This window comes from Rutidosis leptorrhynchoides, chromosome 2, assembly GCF_046630445.1.
Source record: "Rutidosis leptorrhynchoides isolate AG116_Rl617_1_P2 chromosome 2, CSIRO_AGI_Rlap_v1, whole genome shotgun sequence".
Lineage (NCBI taxonomy): Eukaryota > Viridiplantae > Streptophyta > Magnoliopsida > Asterales > Asteraceae > Rutidosis > Rutidosis leptorrhynchoides.
In genome coordinates, this window is record NC_092334.1 from 609,983,604 (window position 1) to 609,997,737 (window position 14,134).

The following is a 14,134-nucleotide window of genomic DNA, read 5'->3' on the forward strand; positions in this document are numbered from 1 at the left end:
TCAGACCTGCAGATGTGTTACTTTATTCCTGGGATTGTGGTCGCGATGTTTGTGTTGACTTGACAGGATCTTCTCCTTTGACACAGTCTGGGCTTTCTGACTTCGTCCCTGGACGTGCTGTGATTGATGCGGCTCGTCGGAAGCGGGTCAAGTACGAATCTAGTTGTCTGGCGATTGGTTATGGTTTCATTCCTTTCTCATTTTCTTCCCTTGGGGAATTAGAGAAGGAGGCTGTTTCTTTGCTAAAGCGGGTTCAGAAGAGTTCGATGGCGCAAGATATTGGTGCCGGTGCTGCTGCTCATATTTTTACTATGATAGGTTTTGCTATTGCTAGAGGTGTGGGGACCCAGATTGTCTCTAGGCTTCCCACTAATTTTTTGTAAGTTTTAAAACTTTTAAGTTTATAATAATAATAATAATAATAATAATAATAATAATAATAATAATAATAATAATAATAATAATAATAATAATAATAATAATAATAATAATAAAGTTGATAGGAAATCCCAATGAGGATCATGAACAAAATTACAATGAGGGTCAAAATCGTTTCCTAATATGTTAGAAGGGAGGTGATTTTTACAGACCACTTTTTAATTCATGTACACCTAATTACATACTATACTTTTAATTGCAGTTAGAATAATAATATAAGTTAAACTATCAAGATTAATCTAGGGGTATAATTATAAGTTTATGTGACAAAAGTGTACATGAATTAAAAACCAGTATGTGAAAATCAATTAGAATGGCTCATATATAAATTTTCAATCCCTATTCTACAAAAGTTATGGTAAAAATTCAATTTCAATTTATATATAAAATTATACTCCGTAGTAACAAATCAATTTTTTGAGTCTCTTGGCCTACCCCTCCACTCCCCTCCTATAATCCGCCAATGAGAAATCCCTTACGTAAGTGATAATTGTGTAGTCTAAAACTCTAAATACTTGATAACTCTAAAACACAACATTTTCTTTTTACCAACACACTTTATTTATTTATTTAGCCAACGAGCAATTGCTTGAATGGTACCCGTCTTCTAAGATCTCCGGGCCAACTGTTGGATGCCCTTTGAAAATATGGGGCGCAGGTTTGAACACAGCCTGCACCAACTGTTGGGTATCGGAGGGAGGAGTTTTACATGGCATATTTAGTTCTTGCGGGATGGACGATATCGGTTCCCAAGTGAAATACGGGGTCAGGGGTTTCTCCGCCGATCTAAACCTTTTGGAAACACACTTTGTTTATAGCGATGATAAAAATGTTTTTTATGTTGATATCATATGTACCATTTGCTAATTGATCGTGCATATTTTTTCCAGGGGAAAACCTACACACGAACAACAATGCGAAAGGGTTTTTTAGGCGTCAACGTCGTTGATCTCCAGTCCGGTTACCGTGAATAACCCGTGCCCGAGATGATGATATCGGGAGGGTGGCCAACGAATTGCCCGCGGGTCGATAGTCGGACCCTATCAACGGCAAAGGGAGAAAAAAACCCTACGAGACTCGTAGGTAAAAACCCTAGTGTTGCGATCGTGAAGACGATCGTGGAGAAGATCCGGCGATGGAAGCCGTATGCGTTGCGGACTTGAGGTGGTGGAGGAGTTGCGGTGTGATTGAATGACCGTATGAGGGTGTCTTTGATGTAGGGAGGGAACCCAATATTTATAGGGGAAAGACTAGGGTTAAGGGATAATTAGGGTTTATAGCTTATGGGCCAAGCGTAAATATAACCCTAATGGACCATACCCGATCAAGTCCCCCCAGTTCGGTATGATATCTTTTGTTAAGTATCGTATCGAATTCTCCATTGCAATACAGTAAGAACAAAACAAGTGTGCGCAATAGCTACGCGAGAGATACGCGGACAGCCTGCGAAAAACCAATTCCGCGTTAAGCTGCGCAAAAGTTGTGCGGGTAGTTACGCGGATAGTTGTGTGAAAAACCAATTCCGCTTGAAGCTACGCGAGGTCGCTGCACGAAAGCTACGCGGAAAACCAATTCCGCATATGTGTGCGTGAAAGACAGTAACGATAGCAGCGCATATTATTTTCTTAAGACCGCATACAAATAAACAATTCAACAAAATAAAAAACAAACCTTTTCAAACCCGAACGGATTTTGTTTCTAAAATTATTGTGACACCCCCAAATAGGGTCTGGGTATTTGTGTCTAATTATATCAAATCACGGTTGTATAAACGAGAACGACTCTACATGAGACGTTTTACTGAGTTTTGCAGCGGAAGATAAATATGTCTTTAATTGATATGGTATGTAATGAAGACTCCAAGCATAGCAAGCAATCATCATCAAAGCAGTAGATATACAGCAGAAGCAATATTTAAGTACCTGAGAATAAACATGCTTAAAAAGTTAACACGAGGTTGAGTGAGTTCATAGGTTTGTCATAAATAATGATTTAAGTAATAGATATAGACCACAAGATTTAATAAAGTAGATCTCGCAGATCCAAAAGTTATGCCAGTGCGTGATATTTAAACTAAACGTTCAAGTTTGCCCCGTGACAAGTTGTTCTGTCCTTGTCGGTTTAATTTCATTATTGAGTAATACAAAGACTTAGTCAAATGTATCGGGGACGTTACTCCCGATAGGCCTATCCCCAATAATTAAGAATGCCGCAGCAATTAAAAATATCACTGTAGGGACTTAGTCGGACATAGCCGGGTATAGCATAGTTTAACAGTTGGTACTGATATTTAGACTAGACTTTCAAGTTTACCCCGTACAAGTTATCGTTTATACTTGTCGGTTGGGGACTTGCTGGTCATAGCCCAACATATCACAGTTTAATAGTTGGTACTGATATTTAGACTAGACTTTCAAGTTTGCCCCGTACAAGTTATCGTTTATACTTGTCGGTTGGGGACTTGCTGGTCATAGCCCAACATATCACAGTTTAATATTTGATACGTGTAAAACAGTTATAAAAGTTGCGCATGTATTCTCAACCCAAAAATATAAAAAGGGAGCAGATGAACTCACGATACGATAGTTTATATGATATGCGTATGATAGCACTGAACAAGTACAGAGTTGTCCTCCGATTCACGAACCTATATCAAGTTTATATATTAAAATCTATAATTGTAATTGAACAATTATATTATTAATGTGTAATTGTTATTTTAATAAATTATATGGCTTATTAACAATTTTAATTAACTAATTTATTGATAATTGATATATATAATAAGTATAGTATATATGACTTTATACTTATTTAGTAAAATAATAATAATAGTAAATAATAATAAAGATAATACTATTAGTAATACAAATATTGATAATATTAATAATAATGTTAAAAATAATAATTTAAATGTTATTAATAATGATGTTTATAATAATAATAACAATAATAATAATAATGATAGTAATCAGAACAAAATAAAAGTTTTAATATTATTGTTAAGATAAAAATGTTAGTTTTAATAATACTTTTTAATAATAATACTTATATTAATGATAACAAATAATGATGATAATTTTAATAAAGATAATAATAATAAAATGATATTTTTAATTGATAATACTAATTTTAATAAAATGATAGATTTATAAGTAATAATTTTTTTTAGTAATAATAATAATAATGGTAATAATAATAAGAATAAGAATAATCATAATAATAATAATAAAAATGAAAACTACCTTAGAAGCCCTTCTCAAAAAAAATATGCCCAAGACGGGACTCAAACCCGTGACCTCTCGAAACCCGTCAAACACCCAAACCATCCTTCCATCTGTTTCTTTCTGATTCAAACCCAACTCGAATTTATTTAACCCGTTTTTATTTTGTTTCCAATTTCTTCTTCTTCACCATACTTAATTCGACTGGAATGTAAAATCAACCATACCCATGAAGTAATTAGATGACTTAGGTTCTTCCAATGAAGCATAAATGACTCGAAATGATTAAATCACAAAAAAAAAAAAAATAGTACAGCAGTAATTGCTGTGTTCATCGAAGAGAAGAAAAAAAAGTTAATACTCAAATCGTGATTTTGAAATTAAGAACGTTTTAGATAACACTTACAACACGAATTAGATTTCAAATTACTCCTTGAATCTTTCTGTAACTTTAATTGAACCTAAAACATCTAATGGAATTCGAAATTTTGCCAAGAACACAAGTTTGACTTTCTATTTCAAAATTTTTGACTCTCAAATTCGTAATCCATATGAGGAATTAGAAGCTGAAAATTTGCAGAAAGTTTGCCTACAAGATTACTAACAACACTGCGTTTTTAGTTTTTGAAATGGATTTGAATTCGAGCTTTTTAAATAAATGAACAATAACAGAGGTATCGGATAAGAAAAAAATATAATTCTCTGTACAAATTTGTTCATACAACTGGTAGTACTTATAATTGATGAAAGCTGGATTTTTATTGTTGTTTAATGATATTAGGTGACTAAATACAAAACTGTAACCAGTATGGGATCACGATCAATTAAAAAAAATGGCAGATATGAATATCACAATTTAAAAAAAAAAGAAAACAGATCGTGTTTATATAAAAATCCAATACCTAATTGCTTTTTATTATAAAATATATAAAAATTAGAAAAAGGCAGATACTGAATAATCTATTTGATATTTGCTGTATTTTGCTTTTCTATATATATATATATTTTTTATAATTAATAAAGATATTAATAATATTACTATTAATATTATTAAATGAAGATAATAATGATAGAATTAATAATCATATTAATAATGTAATAATAACAATTATATTAGTAATGATAATTATTACATTAATAATAATACTTTTAATATTATGTATATTACAAAAATAATAATAACAATAATACTATTAATAATAATTATACTAATGAAAATATTAATAAATTGTTTTATATTGGCAAATGATAATATAACAATGATATTTCAATATATTAATGTTAAGTATCAATAATGGTGATATTTATAATAATCTTAATAATTTTAGTAAAAGTGATAATACTAATAATATTAATGTCATTAATATTATTCGTAGTAATAATACTTGTAAATAATGATTAGTGATATATTAAAAAGTGATATCAATATAAGGAATTAATATTAATGAATAATGGTTCGTGAATTGTCGAAATTTGTTCAATGTTAAATGAAGTCATGTAGAGGTTTTTGTTTAAATTAACTCGGAAATTTCCGGGTTGTCACAGTATCCCCTTGTTAATAGAAATTTCGTCCCGAAATTTTAGTTGTTGCCATCAATCGGCGTTGTTCGTACATAGACGAGAATATTTACGTTTTGTTTGGTCTTCACGTTCCCAGGTATGTTCGGGGCCTTGCGTGTTTTCCAACGGATAGAATGTTGTTTTGTTTCAAGCGTTTAAGTCATACGAACCATAATTTCTACAGGTTCTTCTACGAAGTGCATTTTATCATTAATGTAGAGATCATTCAAAATGATGATGTTAAGCAAGTCATTTCAGTAAATTGGATACATGAAATGTGTTATGAATAATATTGAGCTCATTTAAAACCTTGAGCGTTTATGCTGCAATATTAGGGCAGACAAAAGAGAGAGGAGTCCATGAAAATTATAGTCATGAAATTTGATAGAGATCGTCATTCTTTACAACAAGAATGATGAATATGAGTTGAAAAATAGAGTTTTATCAACATTGGGTAATATGGATAAAATATTTCGATTATAGGAAGAGTATAAATGAAGCTATCATAAAAGAGTAAATGAGAAAATTAAATGTTCGCTTAACTTTTGACTAGTTACGATTGATTTCCGGATTTCAAGGAATTAAAGAAATCTTCAAAATCTTCGAAATCTTTATAAGATTTGATTTTCCGATAATTACGGAAATTAGGATTTTCTTTAATTAAATATGGTGAATTGCCTCGATTGCTGTGTTTGGAATTTTGCTATAGATTAGCTTCTTCCGTTTTATTATCTTCACCACTTCTATACTTTCTTTCTCAATTCATACTTCCAAAAGTTTTGTTAATATGCTCAATCGAGTTCTTGTTCTTGGCCTTATATTGGTTATAGCCACAATCTTCCTTCTTTTCTAACTCCCACCAGAGGAGTCTATTTACTTCTATTATGCTCTAGGATTTATTGTGTTTTTAGTTCTCCCGTGTCTTTATATTGCAATACGCATTGATATACACAGTTTGTAATTTCGGTGTCGTTATTGGGCTTTATATTTTCCCTTATATGTCGAAGCTCTTTGCTTTTGTAAAGCAAGTAACGGTCCAGAATTCATAGGTATGAAGTTTCGAATGATCATGATATTCAAAGCAGAAGGAAAGGTAATAGCACGATTTGATTTGTCATATTACCAGAATATCCGAAAAAGAACGAATCATCAAGAAAAATATTTTTCTTGATATGTTTAGAGTTTAAATAGAATGCAAAAGTCGTGTAACATGGCAAATGATGATTATAAAGTCTATGAATCATCATCTTCCATTAAAAATTTAGTATGACTTACTGTAATATAATCACGTTGGCCTGACGTCATTATATTATACTAACTCATGCTTCAATTTCCAACACCACATCAAATCATTCATAATTTAAACTTGAATTTTACATAATATAGAAACTAAAACAGTTTCATTTATGATAAAGATATAGCAAAGAGATAATTAATTGATGACAAGAATCGTTATAAAGATATCTTCAGAAATATAGAGGATATTTATAACGAAAGATACGGTGATATCTTAGAATTTCTAAGATCCAATGACGAGGAAAAATTCTTTTGTTTCCTCTGCATTTAATGCTACCATATCTGAATCATTGGTTATCAATCCGAGATGGTTTCAAGAAATTTTATTTTTTAGATGATTAAACGCTGATTGTAATTGTCAACGGATCTAATGGTTAACGAATAGGCGTTCTTGATTTCAAAAGTAATGAATGATAATTTCGGTGGTTTGATGTGATAATTCATTGCAGAATACGAATGAATATAATTCATGAATGTAGTAATCTTTAGGAAGATAACACCTGCTAAAGCTTTACTTGAATTCCGATATGTTAATTTCAGAATGTGTAATTGATTTTGTATGAAGATGATTGTGTATCATTGTGAAGGTAGTGCATATAATTAATGATTTATGAATCGAAATTGAAGAATGTACAGTATATTAATGTGAGATGTAAATATTTCTCGGGTATTACCTACCCGTTAACATATTTTCACAATTAACGGTTTGTACAACAGAATTTTACAATCTTTATGAAGATATACGTTCATATATGTATTCTTCAGATATAATCATGGATTAAATGAGTTAATATAATATTAAACTCATCTGATTTGCGGTTTGGAATGAGAGTAAATAATCTCCAAAACCTTAGAGATTTCATAATTGTCGCGAAATATTTCGCTAATGAAGTTATGAATCAATACATTCATCGTTACACTTGATTTATTATGAAATGGAGCTTACTGTGTTGAAGCAGTGATTAACAATTGTTAAGTCATTAATGAAGGGTGTACATCATAGCATATTAGTGATATGAATTAACCAAGTAGTACATACTAGTTGAGATTCACACGTAATTGCTTAGTACGACAAGATTTATTATTGTTCCAAATCATATATATATAAGGTATACATATATAATTCTTCGCGAAGAATGAGTCAATACATCTTAACTCATTATTATTAATATTCCTTGGTATCTATGGGCGTATGATGTTGATGTTGGAGGTACTGAGTGTGATGTTGAGGCGTGGGATGCGAATGTTGTTGTTGGTGAAGCTGATGCTGTTGGTGGTGATGTTGATGGTATTGGTGGTACTGGTTATGCTGCTGGTGCTGCTGCTGGTGTTCGTAGGTTTCGCACCATATTCTCCAGAGCCACCACTCGAGCGCGAAGCTCGTTGACTTCTTCTACTATTCCGGGATGATTTGCGGTTGGAACAAGGGGGTGAATAAGATCTAAAATCTTTGATATTATATATTCGTGACGGGATACCCTGGAAAGAAGAGAGAAAATAGTATTTCGGACTGGTTCGCCGGTAAGTGCTTCAGGTTCTTCGCCAAGAGGTGAATTCGGTTGGTGGAAGGGATCACCTTCTTCTTGCCTCCATTGATTGAGTCGGCTACGAACCCATCCCCAATTCATCCAGAATAGATGATGGATGATTGGTTCGTTTGTTCCGGTTACGCTGCCGTGGGAGCTTGAGGAGTTCGAGAAATTCATATTATGTGTTTGGAATAGGGTTTGATATGAAATGGGTATTGAATACTGAATGATATATTCGTCTCCTTGAATACGTATTTATAGCAAAAAGATTTCTGTAATTTACGAAGGAAATTTAGGAAAAGTGGTAGACAAAGTTTACTGGGATAGATATGATGATAAGATATGATGTGTCATCCATTTATGTAATAATGGTGGTATGACGTGTTGAGATTTGTAACCAGATATTGATTAAAGAATTTCAATTCGTATACTGTGATAACCTAGTGACATTTTTTGGTTCGCAAACCGATGCATAAAGGCATAAGACATATAGGTACGTGATATAACAGGGAGTTATATATGTTTGAGTATGAATAGTAACAATTATAGAAGTTTCAAAAATCATGGATAATATTTCATGTAATACATATGTAATACACAAAACCATGATAGATGACATAGGAATGTCAAGAATTTCAGAAATCATGGTGTCGCATTTAAATGCGGTGGCGTAATTGGATAATACTTAGGAAAGTGAGCAGAGTTCTTAGGTTGGCTCGGCATTCTAAGATAAGTAAAGTTTCTAAAGCATAGTGTAGCATTTAACAGTAAAAGGCAACAAGTAAAGGCACTACGGTCAAGGAAAGTTGTAGTCCTACATTGCTAAGGTACCTAATTGTATAAGGCACTCATAAAATGCAATCCTGGTTCTCTACAACAACCTGCTCTGATACCAATCTGTGACACCCCCAAATAGGGCCTGGGGTATTTGTGTCTAATTATATCAAATCACGGTTGTATAAACGAGAACGACTCTACATGAGACGTTTTACTGAGTTTTGCAGCGGAAGATAAATATGTCTTTAATTGATATGGTATGTAATGAAGACTCCAAGCATAGCAAGCAATCATCATCAAAGCAGTAGATATACAGCGGAAGCAATATTTAAGTACCTGAGAATAAACATGCTTAAAAAGTCAACACGAGGTTGAGTGAGTTCATAGGTTTGTCATAAATAATGATTTAAGTAATAGATATAGACCACAAGATTTAATAAAGTAGATCTCGCAGATCCAAAAGTTATGCCAGTGCGTGATATTTAGACTAAACGTTCAAGTTTGCCCCGTGACAAGTTGTTCTGTCCTTGTCGGTTTAATTTCATTATTGAGTAATACAAAGACTTAGTCAAATGTATCGGGGACGTTACTCCCGATAGGTCTATCCCCAATAATTAAGAATGTCGCAGCAATTAAAAATATCACTGTAGGGACTTAGTCGGACATAGCCAGGTATAGCATAGTTTAACAGTTGGTACTGATATTTAGACTAGACTTTCAAGTTTACCCCTTACAAGTTATCGTTTATACTTGTCGGTTGGGGACTTGCTGGTCATAGCCCAACATATCACAGTTTAATAGTTGGTACTGATATTTAGACTAGACTTTCAAGTTTGCCCCGTACAAGTTATCGTTTATACTTGTCGGTTGGGGACTTGCTGGTCATAGCCCAACATATCACAGTTTAATATTTGATACGTGTAAAACAGTTATAAAAGTTGCGCATGTATTCTCAGCCCAAAAATATAAAAAGGGAGCAGATGAACTCACTATACGATAGTTTATATGATATGCGTATGATAGCACTGAACAAGTACAGAGTTGTCCTCCGATTCACGAACCTATATCAAGTTTATATATTAAAATCTATAATTGTAAGTGAACAATTATATTATTAATGTGTAATTGTTATTTTAATAAATTATATGGCTTATTAACAATTTTAATTAACTAATTTATTGATAATTGATATATATAATAAGTATAGTATATATGACTTTATACTTATTTAGTAAAATAATAATAATAGTAAATAATAATAAAGATAATACTATTAGTAATACAAATATTGATAATATTAATAATAATGTTAAAAATAATAATTTAAATGTTATTAATAATGATGTTTATAATAATAATAACAATAATAATAATAATGATAGTAATCAGAACAAAATAAAAGTTTTAATATTATTGTTAAGATAAAAATGTTAGTTTTAATAATACTTTTTAATAATAATACTTATATTAATGATAACAAATAATGATGATAATTTTAATAAAGATAATAATAACAAAATGATATTTTTAATTGATAATACTAATTTTAATAAAATGATAGATTTATAAGTAATAATTTTTTTAGTAATAATAATAATAATGGTAATAATAATAAGAATAAGAATAATCATAATAATAATAATAAAAATGAAAACTACCTTAGAAGCCCTTCTCAAAAAAAATATGCCCAAGACGGGACTCGAACCCGAGACCTCTCGAAACCCGTCAAACACCCAAACCATCCTTCCATCTGTTTCTTTCTGATTCAAACCCAACTCGAATTTATTTAACCCGTTTTTATTTTGTTTCCAATTTCTTCTTCTTCACCATACTTAATTCGACTGGAATGTAAAATCAACCATACCCATGAAGTAATTAGATGACTTAGGTTCTTCCAATGAAGCATAAATGACTCGAAATGATTAAATCACAAAAAAAAAAATTTAGTACAGCAGTAGTTGCTGTGTTCATCGAAGAGAAGAAAAAAAAAGTTAATACTCAAATCGTGATTTTGAAATTAAGAACGTTTTAGATAACACTTACAACACGAATTAGATTTCAAATTACTCCTTGAATCTTTCTGTAACTTCAATTGAACCTAAAACATCCAATGGAATTCGAATTTTTGCCAAGAACACAAGTTTGACTTTATATTTCAAAATTTTTTACTCTCAAATTCGTAATCCATATGAGGAATTAGAAGCTGAAAATTTGCAGAAAGTTTGCTTACAAGATTACTAACAACACTACGTTTTTAGTTTTTGAAATGGATTTGAATTCGAGCTTTTTAAATAAATGAACAATAACAGAGGTATCGGATAAGAACAAAAAATATAATTCTCTGTACAAATTTGTTCATACAACTGGTACTACTTATAATTGATAAAAGCTGGATTTTTATTGTTGTTTAATGATATTAGGTGACTAAATACAAAACTGTAACCAGTATGGGATCACGATCAATTAAAAAAAAATGGCAGATATGAATATCACGATTTAAAAAAGAAAAGAAAACAGATCGTGTTTATATAAAAATCCAATACCTAATTGCTTTTTATTATAAAATATATAAAAATTAGAAAAAGGCAGATACTGAATAATCTATTTGATATTTGCTGTATTTTGCTTTTCTATATATATATTTTTTTTATAATTAATAAAGATATTAATAATATTACTATTAATATTATTAAATGAAGATAATAATGATAGAATTAATAATCATATTAATAATGTAATAATAACAATTATATTAGTAATGATAATTATTACATTAATAATAATACTTTTAATATTATGTATATTACAAAAATAATAATAACAATAATACTATTAATAATAATTATACTAATGAAAATATTAATAAATTGTTTTATATTGGCAAATGATAATATAACAATGATATTTCATTATATTAATGTTAAGTATCAATAATGGTGATATTTATAATAATCTTAATAATTTTAGTAAAAGTGATAATACTAATAATATTAATGTCATTAATATTATTCGTAGTAATAATACTTGTAAATAATGATTAGTGATATATTAAAAAGTGATATCAATATAAGGAATTAATATTAATGAATAATGGTTCGTGAATCGTCGAAATTTGTTCAATGTTAAATGAAGTCATGTAGAGGTTTTTGTTTAAATTAACTCAGAAATTTCCGGGTTGTCACAATTATTCATCCCTGAATATAGGAAATAAAAAGATTATTAACTTTCCTTTTTGTCAAAGACACTTTCGGTGATATATTCTGTGTAAACAACAAAAGTCAATAACAAAAGTGGTATTGATACGTGGCTATTCAAATACAATAATTATTTTATTATAGCACGCATAGTCAACCGAAAGAATTGTGGAAAGATGTATACGCCGCACAATTTCATTCGACCAATACAATTTTGTTGTTTTCCGACTTTGCATGTTACAGGAAACTTTGAGTAATAGTTGAATTAATATAGAACATAGATATATCGACGAAGCTTATTATCGTTGTCCCACGGATGGCGCCACTTGATCGTGCATATTTTTTCCAGGGGAAAACCTACACACGAACAACAATGCGAAAGGGTTTTTTTAGGCGTCAACGTCGTTGATCTCTGGTCCGGTTACCGTGAATAACCCGTGCCCGAGATGATGATCTCGGGAGGGTGGCCAACGAATTGCCCGCCGGTCGATAGTCGGACCCTATCGACGGCAAAGGGAGAAAAAACCCTACGAGACTCGTAGGTAAAAACCCTAGCGTTGCGATCGTGAAGACGATCGTGGAGAAGATCCGGCGATGGAAGCCGTATGCGTTGCGGACTTGAGGTGGTGGAGGAGTTGCGGTGTGATTGAATGATCGTATGAGGGTGTCTTTGATGTAGGGAGAGAACCCGATATTTATATGGGAAAGACTAGAGTTAAGGGATAATTAGGGTTTATAGCTTATAGGCCAAGCGTAAATATAACTCTAATGGACCATACCCAATCACTAATGTCTTTTCGGGGGACCAGAGGGTACCAGCGTAAACTAGCTCATGTGCGTTTTTGTGAGCATATAAAGTTAGCCGTTATAAAGAGCAGGCTATGAAAGATTAAATCAACAAACAAATACGTAGTATAACATTAACAAATAATATGTAATAAAAAAATACAAATAAAAAGCCGTTACCAACATAGAGGCACGTGTGAATTCGTGTGATACCGAGCCTCTGATTTCGCCTTGTGTATGTCTTTCTCCCACTTACCTTAGATTCTTATTCATCTCAAAATCATAAATTAAAATAAGAAAATTTAAATTTTTTTTTCTTTTTAATATAAAGGAAGGATAATATGAAACTTAAAGTTTTGTTTTAAATAGTAACTTATAAGTTAATGAACATGAGTATGAACATATAAAGATAACTAATTTTAGCATAGAATTCATTAGCTTTTTTTTTTTTTTTTTTTTTTTTTTTTTTTTTTTTTTTTTTTTTGAGTCTGTTTGTATTGACTGAATAAATTGCTCTTCCATACTAGTGACATTTGTTTGTACTATTGACACTTGTTTTGTATTATAAGTGATCACAAACCTTGTCAATAAGGATGGATTTTTGATGGGGAGAAATAAGCAGAAGTTTATCTACCGGCCTGTCAATAAGGGTCCGGGTGATAACAATATCAATACTAATGCAAGTAAGAAATTGGATGATCCTGGCACAAGTAACAAGGTGGGTAATAAGAAGAATTCTTTTGCAGCTCTTGATGGGTTGGACACAGATGACTTGTTTCATGGACATCAGGGGGCAGATCACACATTGCACCTTCGTGAAGAAAGTGATATTGAAGGCGAAGGAGACGCTACATCCGAGTTTATGGCGAGTAAATCTGAGGGGGCAAGCACTCCCGGTCGAAAGGTTCCTCATGATTAGTGTAGCCTCTTGGAACATACGGGGTCTTAATCGTGTCCCCAAACAAAACGAGGTGGTTGACGTGGTAAACGGTAATAATTTATGTGTGTGTGCTATCCTTGAATCACATGTGAATATGGCCAATTTAAATGGTATTTGTAGTAAAGTTTTTCCTCAGTGGCAATGGACGTCAAATTCTAACTTATGCCAGAGTGGTACGCGAATTATTTTGGGGTGGAACCCGAATATTGTAAATTTGATGGTTATGTCTATGAGTGATCAGGCGCTTCACTGCATGGTCAAATCTTTGAGTAATGATGTGCAGTTTCATGTTTCATTTATTTACGCTCACAATTATTATATTTCTAGACGTGCTCTGTGGAGGGAGCTAGAGATGCATAAATGCCTCGTGGGTAACCATCCTTGGGTTAT